Here is a 7,822-nt window from a genome sequence, read left to right as displayed (position 1 = left end):
GTCTGTTCATATCCTGTGCCCATTTTTTAATTGGATTATTTACATTTATCTTGTTGTGGTGCTCAAGTATTTTATAAATTCTAGGTATAGTCCCTTATCTGACATATCATTACCAAATACTTTTTCGCAGTCTGTGGCTTCCCTTTTTACCCTGCTGGAGAAGTTTTTGAATGTGCATAGGGATTTGATTCTTAGAAGGTCCCATTCATCTATTTTATCTTCTGGTTGTAGATTTTTCAGGATACTTGGAAGACTGTATATGTTGTGGATTAGGACTGCTAGAGCTCTTCCAAGCCTCTCTTTAATGAAATGTATGGTACTTGGTTTTAGTCCTAGGTCCATGATCCACCTTGATTTGGTTTTTGTGTATTGTGTATGGTATGGGTCTTGCTTGAGTTCTTTGCAGATAGTTTTCTAACTTTGCCAACACCTTTTGTTAAAAAGGATGTCGTTTACCCACTTAACTGATTACGTCTCCTTGTAAAAAATCAGTTGACCATAGGTAGATGGGCTGATTTCTGGGTTCGCAATTCTATTCCATTGATCTATGTATCTGTCATTGTACCAGTACCATGCTGTCTTAACTATCACAGCAGTGTAGTAGAATTTTAAATCAGGGAGTGAGATGCCTCCTACCGTTTTTCTATTTTTAAGGAGTTCTTTGCTTATTTGGGGCTTCTTTCCATCCCAAATGTTCTCAATGGAGAGTTTATAGGCAAGGATGCCCTTTATCACCTCTATTAGTTACGGTTTTGATGAAGATTTTTGTCTATCCCATGCACTACAAAAAGAACAAAAATGTCTGAAGCAATGCCAATGAAGGAAAGTGTGAAAGACAATGTGCACAAATTTTGTGTACAAATAGATAAAAATTAAAAATTCTTAAAATATACCCATTTAATCACATAATCAGATAACTATTAATCTAAATTCACTGAATTATCAACTTGGCAGGCAACATGAAAAAACAAAAAGTCTGTTTTGGAAGAAATGTAGATTATGGTGCTCCTTAAAGTCAAGAAGGCTAAAACAGTCTCACATATTTTGGGCATATTGTCAGGAGGGATCCATATTTGAAAAAAGAGGAAGCAAGTTTGCAAAGAAAAATGGAAAAAAAATTAAAAGCTCCTTGAGTGAAGCTTACAAAGTACAGCTATATAAATTTATGGTTGAGGAGAGGAAGTAATTAAGTAGAAAATTGTCCATGAAAAATTGTAAGAAAAATGTATGAGAGTTAAGCTATTTCAGAAAGATATAATAGCATAGGAGAAAACTGAAGTAAGATATGAGAAAATCTTGGTTGTTTTGTAAAATATGCTAAACTAAGTTAATTTTAGGTAACAAAATGAACAGCAATGTATCTGAGATGAAAGAATCATATAGTCTTCAAATCATATAGAGCTTTGAAGATTTTAAGATAGATGGGCTTGGAATAGAGATTCTCCACAAAAATACCATTTTAGGGAAGATTTGTTACCCTAGTTGCTGTTGATGAATGATTGTCCTCGTTGTTGTTGACTAATGATCAACATAGACCTTTCTGCTCATAGGCTCTCTAGAGAATGTCTAATGTCATACCTATTTGCTGAACCTTTGTTCCAGTAACTGAATATTCATGGAAGCTAACCATTAGTGAATCCCATGCACAAATATTAAAAAAATAGACAAAAGTGTTATCCTGTCACAGCTGAACATGCATATTTCAGGAAAATAACAAAGACCTAAATTTGTTAGAATAAAAGTGCATGTACCTTTAAAGATTAATTTTAAGTCATTAAAGCTATGTTGTTGTTGTTATGTGTGGACAAGTCTCCTGTGACTCATAGCAACCATGTGTACACAGCCCTAAATCCTTCTCTATCCTGTGCCAATCTTATTTTCTCTGACACCTACCCTCATTAACCCAGTCACTGAATTAAACCATCTCATTGAGGGTCCCTTCACCTTCCCAAGTATGAGGTCTCTCTCCAAGGATTGGTCCCTCCTTGCAACATGTTCAAAGTATGTCAGATGAAACTTCAGAATCATTGCCTCCAAGGAGCAGCCTGGTTTAACTTTCTGCTGAACAAAACTGTTTGTTTTTTTAGCAGTCTGAATTCAACACTGTTCTCCAACACCACAGGTCAAAGGCATCAATTCCACTTCTGTCATTCCTAGTTAGTGTCCAGCTCTCAGATATAGAATGTATAGCAGTGTACCATAAGCAATCTCCTCTTGTGTGATTTACAGTCTCTGAAAACCTTGTGGAGAGTCAGCTATAAGATAGTTTCAACTTGATGGCAATTAGCAATTAAACACAATGACAAGTACTGGAATCCCCAAATGCTGCAAACAATTAAGTACTCCATTTCCTTGTTAAAGCATTAGTGGTTTGGATCCACCTAAAACTGTGTCACAAGGCATTTTGGGGAATCGGTTTATGAAAGGTTACAGTCTTGAAAACGAGTTGTTCTACTCTGCAGACGTAGAGTTACCATGAGTTAGAGACAACAACAACTAACTACAACAACATAAGGACATAGTTTTATTAAGTGGTAATTTATTTCTGCTCAGATTAAATGAAAGGACTCTATTTGAAAGCACAAAGTAGTGTTCCCATGATCCAAAATGTTCATTACTCATAAATATTTTATAATTAACATTCTGGGTGATAGATCTGCTACCATCTTTTGTTCTAGGATTAATATTTTCATCCTGGAACAGAAGATGGAAAAGAACTATGAAATTTTTATGGGCAATACACATATGGTATCATAGGAGCACATTTATTATCCCAGAACACTTGATCGTGCTAATGCGAAACTTACACTTGGACTAAGAGGCAGTTGTCAGAACAGAGCAAGGAAGCACTGCATGGTTCAAAATTGGGAAGGGTGTACGTCAGGGATGTGTCCTGTCTCCATACCTTTTCAACCTGTATGCAGAACAGATCATCCGGGAGGCTGGGCTTTATGAGGAGAAATGCAGCATCAGGATTGGTGGAAGATCTGTCAATAATCTATGTTATGCAGATAACACAACCCTGCTTGCCGAAACTGAGGAGGACCTGAAGCGCTTGCCACAGAGGGTCAAGGACTGCAGCCTTCAATATGGACTGAGGCTCTATGTCAAGAAGACAAAGATTCTCACCACTGAACCAATTGGCAGCATCAGGATGGATGGTGAAGAGATTGAGAATGTTCACAGCTTTAGTGCTTGGCTCCATAATCAACTCCTTTGGCACCAGCAGTCAGGAAATTAAAAGAAGTATTGTGATAGGAAAGTCTGCTATTAGGGACCTCTCTAAAGTACTCAAGAGCAATGGTGTCTCTCTGGAGACTCAGGTGCATCTAGTACAGACCATGGTCTTTGCAATCACTTGTTATGCGTCAGAGAGCTGGACAATGACCAGGGAGGACAGAAGGAGAATTGATGCTTTTGAGCTTTGGTGTTGGAGAAGAGTGCTGAAGGTGCCATGGACTGCTAAGAAAACAAACATATTCGTCCTGGAAAGGGTTAAACTGGGCTGCTCCTTGGAGGCAAGGATTCTGGGGCTCCGTCTGACATACTTTGTTCATGTTGTAAGGAGAGACCGGTCCTTGGAGAAAGACATCATTCTTGGGAGGGTGGAGGGCAGGCGCAGGAGGGGAAGGCCCTCTGGGAGATGGATTGATTCGGTGACTGGGGCAATCGGGATGAGTGTGTTGGAGACAGTGAAACTGGCACAGGAAAGAGCAGAGTTTAGAGCTGTAGTACATAGGGTCGCTATGAGTCGATGACTCGATAGCACATAACAACAACAACAAATAAAAAATAACATATTCAGTCAATAATCATTTTAGGAGAAAACTGCAGAGCTTAGGACCAGGTTACATTTTATATACTAGAAGAAGCTGCACTACAACCCTGAAGGTATGTGGTTCAAATATACAAGCTTCTCCGCTGGAGAAGTATGGGTAATCTCCTCACATGTGATAGCCTCTGAAAACCTGCTGGAGTGTCAGCTATGGGTGAGTCCGATCTATACAGTAAACAACAACATTCCTCTAAGAATTCTAAATGAAAGGAAATAGAGCAGAACAACAAAAACAACAACAAAATACGCCATCAAATGTGTCTAAGAAACATTAAAATTAGGCAAAATTAATTTCTATAGAAATATCTGTTCAATAATTAATTACAGGATTTGATCAATACAAAGCAAACTATTCAAAAGGTAAATCTTCAGGAAAAATAAAGTTCAGACAATATTATTATTAAAATGAACTTCTTGAATCACAGTCCAAATAAGTAGATTCTAAAAACACACACAAACACAAATGCACAATCCCCACCACAGAGCTACATAAATCCATATACAATGTAAACCATGCCAAAGAAGTGTGAAAACTGACTGAAATAAGAATAACAACAGTAAATTAAAATTACATGTCATACTAAGATCTAAAAACTCATAACAATTTCACATACAGTTTAAAAACAGCATTTGTAGTAAGATGGAGCATGATTATTTACATATAAACGGTCTGCTTACACAAAAAGATCACATAAGTAAATTTCTACACTATGCTGCAAATGTCATTCAGGAAATACAACAGCCTGATTGATATGCAGAATGTTTGCCAGGATAGTGACAGCCAAAGTAAGTTCAAAGTCACAGGAAATGTTGTCATCAGCCTAGTGTAAAAATGTACAATTACTTGCTATTCTCTTTCTGTTTAAAGGTGACTACCGCTATCTTTTCCCTAGGCTACTTGTTCACTGTAGCTTATTATCATTACAAAGTATTAAAATGGATTAGTTTTTCTACACTGTGCTACTATTGGGAAGGGTGTGTTTTCGACAGCTCACTGACAAGACTTTTTTGGGGAAAAAAAACACCTACATTTATTTCTTCACTAAAAATTACCAGACAGCTTGTTTTCAAGAATAAAAATCTCTAAATTGCATGCTTGCAAAGTCCTCTTTCCTGATAATTCATTTAAGATAAAGAAATCAAAGAGAAGAATTGAGCAGTATCTAATTAATATCTCCTAATGCCCAACTAATGTCAAGCATAACTCCAATTTATAACAGAACTGTATTTTTAGATTGAAAAATTCAATTACATTTAATGACAGACTTTGAAATGGCACATTATTTATATTGGCAAACTTTGCAGGCTCACAGTATATTTATTAAAATTCTTTCCACGGAATAAAGCATATATACAATACAGATCACTGCATTCTTCATTTTTTTTAATCTCTCAAAGTGATATGTATATCTACTGGATTAGTGAGGGTCCATGTCAGTCTCAGAGGCTCCAAAGACCAAATAGAAGCAGAAGTTAATGTGTTCTTCTGTTTAATTCTCCAGGCTAACCAACATAATCTTCACATTTTACTGTCTTTTCTGGTCCAGACTTCCTTTTTTCCTCATGTTTTTTGTTGTTGTTTTTTGCATCCTCTTCCTCCTGCCCTTCTCCAAGCCTTCCCGGTTCCTACGTGTATACGGTACAACCACATGGCTCCTCTGTGCACACATCAACAATTTTGAGCTGCAAAGAGGTTCAATTGCCACATCAGTGACTCAGTTGCAAAGCACAAATCATTTACTGGGATAGCTCGAGGACATGACAATGACAGAGAGACATCTGTTAGGTAGATGGGAGGGGGGAAAGGGTTATTCACAGCTGGTGCATTAGTCCTGCTAGCCACTAGGCCACTACAATGTCCTCCTCCTCCAGCTTCCTTCCCCTTCTTTTTGCCTGAGCCCTGCTGTCAGCTGCCAAAAGATATCTGTTCTCACCCTTAGCTGAATGAAAAGGTGCTAATGCATGACTTCAGGATATGTCAGAACATACAGTACTTACAAGTGTTTGGAGATGCAGCCAACCTGACCATGGAGAAAAGAAATGGGTAACTAAAGAGTGAAAAGGAGAGGAGGAGGGAAAAATAAAATAAAGAGAAAGGCTATTCCTTCTCCTGACTCTACCCTGGCAAAGGTGAGAGGAGCTTCCTGATTTGGAATCACATCCCTATCCATGCGCTTCCTTCTAGGAAACTTTCAGTGTCTTTTGTAAGCTTTCACAGTCTGTGAAAAGATATTTCTTACAAAGTGGTTTTGTTTGTTTTTATGCTCAGGCTGCTCTTGGCGGATATACTATTTAGTATAAAAGATAAAGAATTCAAAATATTAAAGGATTATTCTAGAAATACTTGCTTATATTTCTTTCAATATTAAGAAAAAAAGACAAATTCTGAAAGCAATTGAAACAGGCATTCTACCTTTGCCTGTCTATTGGAAGCCATGCCTCTAGAAACTCTATAAACACTGAGAAATGACAATAGTTATAGAAAAGCTTTATAGGGGTTTTTGTTCATAGGGTTGCTATGAGTCACTCAATTAGACGGCAATAAACAAAAACAACAACAGAATAATTAGAGGACTTCTTGCTCTGTGTTACTAAAATGTTTCTCTTTTAGTACATAGAATTCATCCACTCACCTTCAAGAAATACATAGGGATTTCCTTTGGTACTAACACAACTTGGACAACTAAACTAACATCACATCCACAATTCCTACATACATCTTCCAGCTGTTTTTCATAGTCTGATAGCTGGCACACAAACCAACAACAAATCTAGGTAAGACTACAGATTTATCAGAGGAATGTAAGGAACAATATTAAAACACAATACTATATATACAGTGACAAATAATTGGCGAGAAAGCAATATTTCACTGACAAAAAAGTTACAAATCTGGAATAAATGCAAAACACAACTAAAAAACATGTGTAGTACAGTAAGATGATTTTTATTGGACTACAATGCTTGCCAAATATATTACGCAGAAAGAAATGTCATAAAAAATCTTTGCCTTCAGTTCTTGACAAACAATTGTTAAAAACACATCAAACTACTACGGCATTGTTGCTAATTCTTGTAAGATGGTAATAGAAAGAAAAATGTTAATTTTTTAAAATAAAATTTTAATTTTATACTGGTTTACGTACAATGTTTGTATATATTGCTTTTCACACCAGTTTTTCTCATGTCCTTCACCTAAACTTCCCTTTACATATCAAATTGTGCAACCCTATATTTATCTCCCTCGCCTGCCCATCCTCACTCCTCTGCTCTCCCTCTCCCCACTCCTTGTAGTCTTTCATACATATCCTATAATAATAGTCGTATAGAGTATTCTTATGGGACTGAGTTAATTCACTTAGTGTAATGCTCTCTAGGCCTTCCTCCCAAGTTAGGAGATGTTTTACAAAATCATTGCTCCTGCATACTGTGTAGTATTCCATTGTGGGAATGTAGCATAATTTCTCAATCAATTTGATTGTGACTAGACATTTATGCTGTTTCACTGTTCTTGCAAGGATAAATAACAATGCTGTGAACATTGATGTACAAATCTCCATGCCTCACTTCTCATTTTCTGGGGATATATTCCAAACAGTAGAATAACTGGTTTAAATGGAATTTCTTTATTCAGCTTTCTGAGGACATGCCAAACTGTTCTTCACAGTGGTTGTAGCATTTTACAATTCTAACAGCAGTATAGGAGAGTTCCTTTCTCTTCAAATCCTATCCAACATGTATTACTTGCTGTCCTATTAAACTTTGCCACTGCTACTGGAGCAAGATGGTATCTCATTGTGGTTTTGATTTGCATTTCTCCTATTACCACTGATCTTGAGTGCTTTTTCATGTGTCTGTTGGCCATCTAAAATTCTTCATCTGTGAAAAGCCTTTCCTTGTCTTTTACCCACTTTGTAATTATGCTATCCGTATTTTTCTTTTGGAGGTCCTGTTGTTGTTGTTGTTGTTGTTATGTGCCATCGAGTC

This window comes from Elephantulus edwardii, unplaced genomic scaffold (genome assembly GCF_000299155.1).
Source record: "Elephantulus edwardii isolate Elephantulus edwardi_28Jun2011 unplaced genomic scaffold, EleEdw1.0 scaffold00043, whole genome shotgun sequence".
NCBI lineage: Eukaryota > Metazoa > Chordata > Mammalia > Macroscelidea > Macroscelididae > Elephantulus > Elephantulus edwardii.
Note: the sequence above shows the minus strand (reverse complement) of the source record.